This window comes from Piliocolobus tephrosceles, chromosome 1, assembly GCF_002776525.5.
Source record: "Piliocolobus tephrosceles isolate RC106 chromosome 1, ASM277652v3, whole genome shotgun sequence".
Lineage (NCBI taxonomy): Eukaryota > Metazoa > Chordata > Mammalia > Primates > Cercopithecidae > Piliocolobus > Piliocolobus tephrosceles.
The window spans coordinates 204,164,568-204,178,672 of NC_045434.1; the positions used below are offsets into that span (position 1 = coordinate 204,164,568).

General features: G+C 38.2%; 1 pseudogene; it reads right to left on the reverse strand.

The window, feature by feature from the left end:
• Positions 1 to 13,360: 13,360 nt before the first annotated feature.
• LOC111547498 lies at positions 13,361 to 13,629 on the reverse strand (annotated as a pseudogene).
• Positions 13,630 to 14,105: the final 476 nt, after the last annotated feature.

A 14,105-nucleotide genomic window follows, 5' to 3' on the forward strand; every position in this document is an offset into this window, starting at 1 on the left:
AATATGCATGCTATTTTAGGTTTCTGACGTTTTTCACATGCTCGTCTCCTCATCTAGAATGTCTTTCTTCCATCTTTCTCCTTGATCCTGCACAGAGGGGAACTTCTATTCACCCGTCAAAATTCCATTAAAGTACCACCTCCTCACTGAAGGCCTCCTGGATTCTTATAATCCTTATTCCAAGATATATATGAGTATGAGTTAAGAAAAATTGATTCGTTTTACCTTTTCATGTTCCTTCCCCACTTCCAGGAAGCAGAGGCCATTATTATTTATTTCTTATTAGAAAGACAAGATGGAAGAAAGGAAGGAAGGAAAGAAGGAAAGGAGGGAGGGAGGAAAGGAAGGAAGGAAGGAAGGAAGGAAGGAAGGAAGGAAGGAAGGAAGGAAGGAAGGAAGGAAAGAGACTCCCCTTTACCTACTATTCTGAATTCATGGATATTAACTTGTGTCCCACTTCCTTTCATAAAATAAGAAAATTTAAAAATTACTAACGAAGCTGAAGTTCTTCAGTCCCCTTTCTAGTTCCAGTTCTCCTTCTTCATCCCTCAGAGGCAATCATAACCATTAATTTGTTTTCATGCTTTCTGTTCATGTTTTCCCATTTTTGCCATATGTATTTGTACTTACAGACAATATGTAGTGGCTTTTGTGTGACTGAACATGTTACATAAATGATTCACTGTGTTATCAGCCATCTGAAATTTGCCTTATTATCCCAATACTCTGTGTGAGTTTGATCTATGTTGATACTCACAGATCTAGTTCATTCATTTTAATAGCTATATAATATTCCATTATGTGAGTATAACACATTAAAAGCTATTTCCATGTGGAAGAACATTTAGGTCATTGCCTTTTCTTTTCAGTTATGGTCACTGCTACATATAGAATTTTCTAGGTCTGTATATAGACCCAACAGTAGATGTGCTAGATCATAGAATAGTTGCATGCTAAACTTCGATAGTTATTACAAAACTATTTTCCAGGGTGATTTTCCCAATTATAGCCTCAACAGCATATGTGATCCTGACTGGACAAGGATGGTGGGAATGATTTTTTTTTTTTTTTTTTGGCCAATGTGATCTGTATGAAAAATAATTCAATTAAAAATGTTTATTTCCCAACTTAGTATTTAAGTTTCATTTTTAACATATATTTGTCAATCATTAGGGTTTTCTTTTATACATCTTTTGTGTTTTCTTTTACACAGTTTTAAAAAATTGGATTGTCACCTTTCTTTCTCTTTCTCTCTTTCTTTTCTTTCCTTCCTTACTTCTTTCCTTCCTTCCTTCCTTCCTTCCTTCCTTCCTTCCTTCCTTCCTTCCTTCCTTCCTTCCTTCCTTCCCTCTCTCTCTTTCTCTCTTTCTTTCTTTCCTTCCTTCCTTCTTTCCTTCTTTCTCTCAGACAGAGTCTCTCTCAGACAGAGTCTCACTCTGTCACCCAGGCTGGAGTGCAGTGGAACCATCTCGCCTCACTGCAACCTCCAACTCCCAGGTTCAAGCGATTCTTCTGCCTGCCTCAGCTGCCTAAGTAACTGGGATTACAGGTTCCTGCCACTATGCCTGGCTAATTTTGGTATTTTTAGTAGAGACGAGGTTTCACTATGTTGGCCAGACTAGTCTCGAACTCCTGACCTCAGGTATTCTACCTGCCATGGCTTCCCAAAGTGCTGGGATTACAGGTGTGAGCCACTGCACCTGGCCATTTGTCATTTTATTTTTTAGTTATAGAAGTACTGTACTGTGTATTCTGAGTACTATTTCTATACTGTTGCAACTATCTTTTTCAAATGTATTGTACTTTTACTTTGTTTTATAATGGTTTTAGCGTACAGAAATTTTAGTATTTGATGTAGTCAAATGGACAGGGTTTTCCATTATAATGAGTATCTTGCTATTTGTTTAGGAAATCTTTCCCTAACTCCATATCAGAAAGATACTCAACTACATTTCCTTATAATAGTTTTAAAGTTTTGTTTGATTTATCTGGAATTTATTTTTATGTGTGATATGAGGTGGAGATCCAGTTAAAAATGTCCCTCATAGAGATTCCATAAAGAACTAGAAGTAGAACTACTGTTTGATCCAGCAATCCCCTACTAGGTATCTACTCAAAGGAAAATACGTCATTATATGATAAAAGACAAATGCACACCCATGTTCATAGCAGCACAATTCACAATTGCAAAGATTTGGAACCAACCTAAGTGCACATTAGCCAATGAGTGGATAAAGAAAATGTGGTGTATATATGCTATGGAATACTACTCAGCCATAAAAAGGAATGAAACAATGTCTTTTACAACAACTTGGATGAAGCTGGAGGCCATTATTCCAAGTGATGTAACTCAGGAATGGAAAACCAAACATTGTATGTTCTCACTTATAAGTGGGAGTCAAGCTATCAGGATGCAAAGGCATAAGAGTGATATAATGAGCTTTGGAGCTTTGAGTGGGTAGGGTGGGAGCAGGGTGAGGGATAAAAGACTACCTATTGGGTACACTGCTTGTGTGATGGGTGCATCAAAACCTCAGAAATTGCCACTAAAGAACTTATCTATGTAACCAAAACCCCACCTGTACCCCCAAAAGAATGAAATAAAAAATGTCCCTCATAGAGGTAGCTAATTGTCTGACACTATTTATTGAATAATCATTCTTTTCTTGATGATAAACATAAAGCCACCTCCAACATACACCAAGTCCTCATAAATACACAGAACTCTCTAGTCTGTTCCGCTGATAGATTTGTCTATTCTGCATACTGCCTTCATTATTTTAATCTCACATGGCTTTATAGTTCATCTTTATGTCTAGCTGGGAAAGTTCTTTCTCCTTATTCTTTTGTCTTGACTCTTCTTTGTTCTCAAGTACTTCAGATTAATGTTAGAATCAGTTTGTCAAGCTCTATGAAAAGCTCCATTGGGATTTGGATTGGAATTGCAATGAATTTATAGATTAATTTGGGGGAGAACTGACATCTGTATAATATTGAGTCTTCCCATGCATGAATGTGTTATATTTCTCCATTTTTTTTCAGGTCTTCTACGTCCTTCAGTAACTTTTCATAATTTTCTCTATAAAGGTCTCTCACATCTTTCATTGGATTTATTTCCAAGTAACGTACAGTTTTTCTTGCTTTTATGATTGGGAACTTTCTCTCGGTTACATATTCTAATTGATTATCGTGGGCTTATAGGAACACAATTGAGCTTGTATCCAGAAATGAAGCTGACTATTTTACCTTGCTAGTTGTAATTGTCTACAGAATATCTGGGATTTTCCATACAAATGATCTTCAGATAAACCAACAATGATTTCTTTTCTAAAAAATTCCTTACATGACATTTTCTTGCTTTATGTTGCTAACTGGGGTCTCTAGTACAATGCTGTGTAAAAAGGCGTAGCAGCAAACCACCATGGCACATGTATGCCTATGTAACAAACCTGTACGTTCTGCACATGTATTCCAGAACTTAAATAAAATAAAATAAATAATAAAAAAGGTGTAGCAGGAATACTTATTTTATTTCTGACTTTAAGTATAATATGTTTACAGTTGTACCATTTCATATAATGTTTGTTTTAGGTCTTTGGCAAATACACTATGAGTTAAGGAAGTTTCCTCCATTTTAGTTTACTTTTTTTTTTTAATAACAGCTTATTGAGATAAAACTCACATACCACCAAATCCACTATTTTAAAGTGTATAATTCAGTGGATTTTAGTATATTCACAGAGTTGTGCAACCGTCACCACTATCTAATCTTAGGACATTTTTTATTACCCTAAAAAGAGACCCCCGACATTCCTCCTCTCCAACCCCTGGTAACCACTAACCTACTTTCTCTCTTTATGGACTTACCTATTCTGGATATTTCATATAAATGAAATCATATAATATATGTGCTCTCTGGTGACTGGCTTCTTTCCCTTATAATGTGTTCAAGTTTCATTTATATTGTAGTATGTATCAGTATTTTATTCTTTTTAATGGACAAATAATATTCCATCATATGGATATATCACATGTTGCTTATCCATGTTGAGGGACATTTGGAGATGTTCCCACTTAACTACTGTAAGTACTGTATGAGAGGAAAGTATGAGAATTTGTGTATAAGTTTTTGTGTGAATAGATCTTTTCAGTTCTCTAAGGTATATACCTTGAGTGGAAATCTGAGTCATACGGTCACTCTATGTTAACTTTTTAAGAACTGCTAAACTGATTTGCAAAGTGACTGCACCATTTCACATTCCCACCAGCAGTGTATAAGCTTTCTAACTTCTCCACATTCGTGCCAATCCTTGTTATCATCTTTTAAAAAATTATATCCATCCTGTTGGGGGTGTGACATGGTATTTTTTAAATTTTGATTTGCATTTCCCTTATGACTACGATGTTGAGCATCTTTTTATGTGCTTATTGGCCAATTGTATATCTCCTTTAGAGAAACATCCATGCAAATCTTTTTTCATTAAGAAATCTGGTCATTTGTCTTTTCACTGTTGAGTAGTAAGAGTTCTTTATATGTCTGTACATAAGTTCCTTATCAGCTGTATGATTTGGAAATATGTTCTCCTATTCTGCAGATTGTCTTTTCATGTTTTTGATGCTGCCCTTTGATGCACAGAAGTTTTAATTTTGATGAAGTCGAGTTTATGTATTTTTTTCTGTGCTTTAGATATGATATGCATATAAGTAAACCATTGCCTAATCCAAGGTCATAAAAGTTTTACACTTATTTTTTTCTAAGTGTTTCATAGTTTTAGATTTTACATTTAGGCCTTTGACCACTTTTGAGTTAATTTTTTTGTACGATGGAATCCAAATTCATTTTTTTACATGTGAATATTAAGCACCATATGTTGAAAAGACTAATATTCCCAATTGAATTATCTTGTCTTCCTTTTCAAAACTCAATTGACTATAGATGCTTATTTCTGAACTCTGAATTCTATTCCATTGATTGATGTGTCTGTTTTTATATGTCTATCTTGATTACTGTAGCTTTGTAGTAAGCATTGAAATTGGGAAAGCTGAATCCCTCAACTGTATTCTTCTTTATCAAGGTTGTTTTGGCTATTTGGGATCTCTTGTATTTTCATATGAATTGTAGGACCAGCTTGTCAATTTCTGCAAAAAAAGGCAGCCGGGATTGGAATAGGAATTGTTTTGATTCTGTCGATGAGTTTGGAGAGTATTGCCAATTTAACAATATTAAGTATTTCAATCCATGAACATGAGATGCTTTTCCATTGATTTAGGTCTTTAATTCATTTCAACTATGGTTCATAGCTTTCAATGTACATGTCTTGCAGTTCTTTTGTTTAATTTATTTCTAAGCGTTTTATTCTTTCTGGTGTTATTGCAAGTGGAATTGTTTTTGTAATTTTATTTGTGTCTTTGAATCTAAAATGAGTCCCTTGCAGACAGCATAGAGTTGAATCATTTTTAAAAAGTCATTTGACCAATATCTGCCTTTTGATTGGAGTGTTTAATCTATCTGTGCCTAATGTAACTAATGATAACATAGGATTTACATCTCTCATCTCACTATTTGTTTTCTATATGTCTTACATCTTTTTGTTTCTCTATTTCTCCATTAATGCCTTCTTTTGTATCAAGCAAATATTTTCTAGCACACCATTTTCATTCCTTTCACTTTATTTTTTAGTTATTTTCTCATTAGTTCCTCCGGATGTTACAATTACCATCTTAAATTAAAACAATCTAGTTTGGGTTAATACCAACTTAGACAATACAGTCATGAACTGCATAACATTTTAGTCGATGATGGACCTCATATATGATGTGGTCCCATAAGATTATAATAAGGCTGAAAAATTTCTATTGCCTAGTGATGTCATAACCATTGTAAGGTCATATCACAATGCATTACTTACATACTTGTGGTGATGCTGGTATATGATTGTGCTGCCAGTCATATGCAAGTATATCACATACAATTATGTGTAGCATGTAATGCTTCATAATGATAATAAATGACTATGTTACTAGTTTATATATTACTATAGTAAACATTTTTTATGATTATTTTAGAGTGTACTCTATTTACTAAAAAAAAATTAACTGCTAAACAGCCCCAGGCAGATCATTCAAGAGATATTCCTGAAGAAGACATTGTTATCATAAGAGATGACAGTTCCGTGTGTGTTATTGAAGACCTTCCAGTGAGACAAGATGTAGAGGTGGAAGATAGTGATATTGATGATCCTGACCCATTGTAGGCTTAGGCTAAGAGTGTGTTTGTCTTCATTTTTCACAAAAAAGTTTAAAAAGTAAAAAAAAAAAAAATGTAAAAAACAGAAATAAGCTTATAGAATAAGGATATAAAAAATTTTTATGCATCTGTACAATGTGTTTGCATTTGGTTTACAAGAGTCAAAAAGCTAAAATAATTTACAATTTATAAAATAAAAAAGTTACAGTAAGCTAAGGTTAGTTTATTATTGAAGAGAGAAATTTAAAAAATAAATTTAGTGTAGCCTAAATGTGTAGTGTTTATAAAGTCTACAGTACTATATGGTTATGTTCTTGGCCTTCACATTCACTCACTACTCATTCATTAAGTCACCCAGAGAAACTTTCAGTCTTGCAAACTCCCATTCATTATAAGTGCCCTCTACAGGTGTACCTTTAAAAAAATCTTTGGATTATATTTTTATTGAAACTTTTCTATATTTGGATACACAAATCCTTATCATTGTGTTACAACTGTCTACAGTATTCAGTGTAGTAACATGCTATATAGGTTTGTAGCCTAGGAGTAATAGGCTACATCATACAGCCTAGGTTGTAGTAGGCTACACTCTGTAGGTTTGTGTAAGTATACTCTACAATGTTTGCACAATGATTAAATCACCTAAAGATGTATTTCTCAAAAAGTTCCCCATTGTTAAGCAATGCATAACTGAATATAAAACATTGCCCTGATATAGTTCTATGTAGGTTGATGCAAAAATAATGGAGTTTTTTTCCCATTAAAGGTAATGGCAAAAATGGCAATTACTTTTGCACCCACCAATACTACCTTCCTTCTCTTTTGTGTTATTGTTGTCATATAAATTACATCCTTATATATTATGATATCTTTAACATAGTTTTTAAAAACATTGCTACATATAGTTAACTTTTAAATCAGGTAAGAGAAGCAGAGATTTATAAGAAACACATTTATAGTATCTTGTATATTTACTTACATGATCACTTTTACCAGTTCTACTTGTTTCTTTCTGTGGATTTGAATTACCTGTCCAGTGTCCTCTCATTTCAGCCTGAAGGACCTCATTTAACATTTTTTTGGTCTTCTGGCAGCAAATTCTGTTTTAATTTATCTGGAAATGGCTTAATTTCTTCTTCATTTTTAAAGGATAGTTTTGCTGGATATAGAATTATTGGTTGACAGCTGTTTTGTCATTATTTTCAATATGCCATCCCACTACCTTCTGGCATCCATGATTTCTGATGAGAAATCAGCTGTTAATCTTATTGATAATCCCTTAATCCCTTGTATGTGATGAGTTGCTTCTTCTTTCTTGCTACTTTCAAGATTCTCTCTTTGTCTCTCTCTTTTTTGTTTTGTTTTGTTTTGTTTTTTTTTTTTGATGGAGTCTTGCTGTGTTGCCCAGGCTGGAGTCCACCGTCATGATCTTGGCTCACTGCAACCCCCGCCTCCCAGGTTTGAGTAATTCTCCTGCCTTACCTTCCTGAGTAGCTGGGACTACAGGCACATGCCACCACATCTGGCTAATTTTTGTATTTTTAGTAGAGACAGGGTTTCACCGTGTTGGCCAGGATGGTCTCGATCTCCTGACCTCGTGATCCATCTGCCTTAGCCTCCCAAAGTGCTGGGATTATAGGTGTGAGCCTCTGCACCTGGCCTTGTCTATCTCTTTTGACTGTATATGTCTAGGTGTGGATCTCTTTGGATTGTATCCTCCTTGGGTTCACTGAGCTTCCAAATGCACAGATTACCATGGTCAAAAAAATTATATTTGGTACATTTGCTGCCATTATTTCTTCAAATTTGTTTCTGATGTTTATTATCTCCTCTCTTGCTGAGACTCACTATTCATATGTTGGTATGGTTGATTATGTCTCATAGGTCTCTGAGACTCTGTTTATTTATTGTTATTCATTTTACTTTCTGTTCCACAGAAAGGATAATCCAAATCTGTTACTGGGCTCTTCTAGTAAATTCTTCCTTTCTGTTTTAATTTTCAACTTCAAAATTTCTATTTTGTTCATCTTATAATTTCTATCTCTTTTTTGGTATTTTCTGTTTCATAAGACGTTGTTCTCACACTTTCCTTAAATTCCTCATACATAATTTTATTTAATTCTTTGAATATATTTAATTTATAATGTAGATTTAAAGGCTATTCCTAGTAAGTTCAACATTTAGGTTTCTTTAAAGACAGTTTGGTTGCCTATTTCTCTGTGTATGAGCCATACTTTGCTGTTTCTTTGTGTGTCTTAATTTTTTTGTTGTTGAAAACTGGACATTTTAAATAATATAATGTGGCTACTCTAGAAATTGGATTACCTCCCTAGGGTTTGTGGCTGTTGATGTTTCTTTTCCCCTGTATGTTTGTTTAGTGACATTTCTAGACTAACTGTATAAAGTCTATATTCCTTGTCATGTGTGGCTGCTAAAATATCTTCCTGTTTAGCCTAGTGTCCAGCTAATGATTGGACAGAGTCCTTTAAATGTCTTGAACCAATAGGACTTCTGCCCTTTGTCAAGGGGCTCTGTGTGCACCTTCAATGTTCTGTCAGTTTACACTCTGCTTTACTCTCACTTCCTGCTTGTGTAGGGTCACAGATCATCCAGAGGTGAGAGATTAAGACCTTACTTGGTGTTTTCTGGGCATGTGCACAGCCATGTACATGTTTGTGACATTCCAGATTCTCAGGAATATGTTGGAGGTTTTCAAAGTTCTGTATGAACATCTCATTTCCCAAACGTTAAGTTTTTGATCAGCTTCTTATTTCTTCCAACTGGTCTGTGATGTTAAATAATTTCCACCAATTTTTTTGACAAATTCCCTGGGATATGGCTTTTTCCAGTTATCAAACTCTGTCTCAGGTTAAATAATGAGAAGATTTGAAAATATGGCTTTTTCAGGGAGCTGCCAGTTAGGTAAAATTGTGACACTTCCCTGGGGATGGGACTTTTTGAAGTGCTCCTAATGTAAGCACAGTGGGATACGTTAACTACTTCTAACTATACTGTAGAGTTTGAAGGAAGAAAACAATAAACTCAGCATTCTGTATTCATGACTCTAGGCCACTTAAGAGAACCAGTAAACTTCTATGGCTGCTCTAAATGTAATTTCTCATTTCTGTTAGGCATAGATCTAGCATAGTTGAAAATTAGTTGCATTGCTTGAACCTACAGGCTGCTGAACTACAATATAAGTTGAATTCACAGCCTTACAGGTCTCTTGAGTGACAGCTAGCACATGCATTAAAAGAGTGGGACTCAGTTCTAAAATTTAGATTTTTGGAGAGACTTTTAATGCCTGAAGCAATACCCATTTCACAGAGCCTCCCATGTCAGTGAATCTTGCCTTGTTTGACAATTCTGGGATGACCACTTTGCAAGAGGAAGCCATGTTTCCTCCTGACCACCTCCACTGCATCTAGTCTATCTCTAGAGCTATGCTTAACATTAGACTCAAGCATTGTATGTACCTAGTGATTTTTTTTTTGGAAATTCTTGTTAGCAGAAAATGAGGAGATAGGTGGGCATAGACTCAGAAGGTGTTAGACCAGGGATGGAAAAACATAATTTTATGTAACATTTCTGAATTAATCCTTGATTCATTCTTTGGAGGGATTTTCCAGAGAATCTGGATTCAATGTGCTAGCTTGAGCAGCTGGGAGTTCTTACTATTTGCTTGGGTGGCTGCCATGAACCACACCTCCCTGTATTTATTTCCTTGTGTAATTTCATCCATGTTGGATCAGGGCTGGCCTACCGACTTGCTTTAGCTAGTGGAATGCAGAAGAAGTGAAGTCCAGGAGGCTTCTGCTTTTGTGCTCTTGCGAGCCCTGAGCAGCCATGTAAGAAGTCCAACTATCCTCCTGGAGAGAGAGATCATGTGGAGAGGTACAGGGTGCCAGATATGTTAGTGAAGAGGTCAGCTTGGATGTTACAGCCCACAGAGTTGGCCTGTTTTGTTATCCACTGCCTTTGCTCAAATCTGAGGTTTCCCTCACAAGAGCTCAAATTGGGAGTTCTGGGTTTGTTCTGATGAAAGGAGAAGGTAGGTTCTTATATAACATACATACCATTGCCCAGATACTTCCAAGAAAATCCGTGGATGGACCAGATTCTGGTGGCTGCGCAGGGGGATTCAGAGTTCAATGTGTCCATCGGACATCACCTGCCTTGGTGCAGTCTGGGCATGCTCAAAACCCTGGCCTGCAGGAGAGCAATTATTATTAGTATTAGTATTAGTATTATTTTTTGAGACAGAGTCTCACTCTGTTGCCAGGCTGGAGTGCAGTAGCATGATCTCAGCTTACTGCAATTTCCGCCTCCTGGGTTCAAATGATTCTCGTGCCTCAGCCTCCCTAGTAGCTGGGATTATAAGTACATGTCACCACACCCAGCATTTTGTATTTTTAGTAGAGATGGGGTTTCACCATGTTTGCCAGGATGGTCTCGATCTCCTGACCTCATGATCCATCTGCCTCGAGCTCCCAAAGTGTTAGGATTACAGGCGTGAGCCATTGCGCCTGGCCAGGAAAGCAATTTCTTCTATCTGCTGGGCTGATGTTCTGTGACTGCTGCTCACGATTACTCATCATGGTGAAGAAGAACTTTGGAGGCAAAAGCACAGGGAACACCGCCTACTCCAGCCTGGTGTGGATATCCAAGTCATCAGCATAGAGAGCAAAAGGAGGAAACTAGAACTTCCTTTTTCATCACATTTCTGTTCTTGGATTTTTAGAGAGTAATGGAAAGAACTTGGTCTTTGGAATGGAAAGAGGTGGGCATTTGGTTCTGGTTTTGCTGCTTTCCAGCCAGAATGGTCTTTGTGGTTGATTCCCCAGCACCCATTTCTTCACTGCCACTCAAGTGATTATCTAAGCTGAGGGATCATCCCCTTAGGCCCTCAAAATAGCTGAATGTGCAGAGGGATGATCAGAACCCCAGGATGGTCACTTTCAGAGAGGTGCAAAAATATTATTTATCGTGTGGGGAAGCACCTGCTTATACCATGCATGACAACCTTGCTGGCAACTAGCTTAGGAATGGACATGCAATTCAATCTTTAGTGAGGAAGGATTAAGGGGAAATCTGTGGTGGGGAGAGAGCAGGGAATACCAGGAAACATTGTCTATCTTCTAGAAAGGACATCCAGGCAAGAGATGACTCCTTTTCTTCTTCTGAATGTGTGTCTGGGTGTGATGCTTGCATAAGTCACTTAATCTCCATAATTCCTACCTGTGGTGAGAGTTGAGATGGCACTTGGTGTGTAGCATTGACTCAAAAAGTTGTAGTGATTAGGCCGGGCGCCGTGGCTCATGCCTGTAATCCCAGCACTTTGGGAGGCTGAGGCGGGCAGATCACCAGGTCAGGAGATCGAGACCATCCTGGCTAACATGGTGAAACCTTGCCTCTACTAAAAATACAAAAAATTAGCTGGGCATGGTTGTGGGTGCCTGTAGTCCCAGCTACTCAGGAGCCTGAGGCAGGAGAATGGTGTGAACCCGGGAGAAGGAGCTTGCAGTAAGCCAAGATTGTGCCACTGCCCTCCAGGCTGGGTGACAGAGCAAGACTCCGTCTCAAGAAAATGAAAAAAAAAAAAGTTGTAGTGATTATTATTTCATTACTCTAGATAATACTACATAAACCCAAGTTCAGTATAATTCCTACTTGAAAGTGATAGAACTCAGCTTCTGAGTACCTCATCTTCAAAGACAGCCACCATCAATTTCTCCCCTCCCTGTGTGAACATGCCTCTTCTCACATCGAGAAGTAGAGTTTATGCCTTTTCTTTGAATGTGGGTTGGTCTGCGACTGCTTTGAGTCACCAGAACCTAGTAGATGTGATGTTCTGGGACTTCTGAGGCTCGGTCTTAAGAGAACTGCCAGCTTCTCTTTCCTCCCTGCTATAGTTTGGATACAGTTTGTTTCATGTTGAAATTTGATAGTCCATGGTGGAGCTGGGGTGATTTTCACTCTATTAGTTCCCACAAGAACTGGTTGTTAAAAAGAGCCTGGCGCTTACCCACCTCTTGCTTCCTCTTTCACCAGGTGAACTCTGCACACACTGGCTCCCTTCCCCTCTCGCCATGAGTGGAAGCAGCCTGAGGCCCTCACCAGATGTCCAGTCTTGAACCTTCCAGCCAGCAGAACCGTAAGCCAAATAAACCTCTTTTCTTTGTAAACTACCCAGCCTCAGATATTCCTTTATAGCAACAAAAAATGGAGGAAGATACTTCCTTTTGTAAAGTTTACTCTTGAGACACTCCCTTTTAGAATGCAGCTGTCCAGCTGTGAGAAGCCTGAGCCACATGGAGGGGAGCCAAGGTGCACCAGCAGAGATCTCAGCTGATAGGCAGCATCGCCTATGAGTGAGCCAGCTCATATGATTCCGCTCAGAATAGGCCCTAGAGGACAGCAGCCCACCTGTGATTTCCCAATTTCCAGAAATGTGAGAGAAGATTAAATGGTGGTTGTTTTGAGCCACTAAATTTTGGGAGGATTTGTTATGCATAGATAACAAAAATAACTTCTTTTAGTGTGTTTAGTGTGTTAAAAAGCCAAAAATTTTGGCTTTTTACTGGGTTCCTATCAACTTCCCATCTCTCCCGTCAGCAGAAGCAGTGAGTGTTATGGGTCATTGGCCATTGAGGTCCACTTTCTTTCTGTCTCAAATATCTGTCTCTTGAATTTCTTTATTATAGAGTCCATATGCTGGAGCCACCTTAACCAATGCCCTAAACTTCTCTCCCTGAAATGCTTGGGAGGCACTATTTGCTTTTTTATTTTCCACATCTGCAACAGATTTACTTATTTATTTATTTATTTTTATATTTTTGAGACGGAGTCTTGCTCTGTCACCTAGGCTGGAGTACAATGGTGCCATCTTGGCTCACTGCACCCTCCACCTCCTGGGTTCAAGCAATTCTCCTGCCTCAGCCTCCCGAGTAGCTGGGATTACAGGCAGGTGCCACCACGCCCAGCTAATTTTTGTATTTTTTAGTAGAGACGGGGTTTCACTACGTTGGTCAGGCTGGTCTCGAACTCCTGACCTCAGGTGATCCACCTGCCTGCTGGAGTTACAGGTGTGAACCACTATGCCCGGCCATGCTTTTAACCAGATTTGAACAGAAGAATGGCCACTTGGCCCAGGTAGAAGTAGATGAAGTGTTTGATTTCGTATGTCACATAACTACCGAAGTTCCTCCCCAGATGCAATGCCAGGTGGGATTGTACTTTTTGTCAAATTCCTTCTTAATGTGAGCCGCAATGTCCTTCTCTATGTTATATTTCTCCAGCGCCTGAGTAGCGCACTCCACTGAGTCCCGTTGCATCTCTTCCAACATGTCCGCATTTTTGACCACGGCCTTTTGGCAGCACATGGTTACCGTGGAGAAGTGGGCTGGCCGACTGCAACGGTCTCCTGGGGCCGATGCTAGCATCGCTCAGGCGGGGCTGGAGCTGCCGTGGCTACTGAAGCCATGGCGCATCTAACGGAGGCACTATTTGTGCCACAGGAAGAACATGAGATTTGAAGTCTCAAGACTCAAGTTTAAGACCTAGCTATTTTACTTACCACTGATGGAACCTTGGGCAAGGGCCTTAATTTTCTGAGTCTCACTTTTTTTTTTTTCATCTGTAAACTAAGGGTGGTCATATTAACTTCCTCACGGAAGAGTGAAATGGTGCAAATGAGAGCATGTGTGAAGGCACTTTGAAAATGGTCAAGTACTCTCTCCATATGGCAATTGCCCTTATTTTGCCTATCATACAATGAGGATCAGTGCATGAGCTCGTCCACCAATGATCCCTCTTTTATAACTTCTTGTTCTGGGAAACAAGATCACTGAGGGGAAGC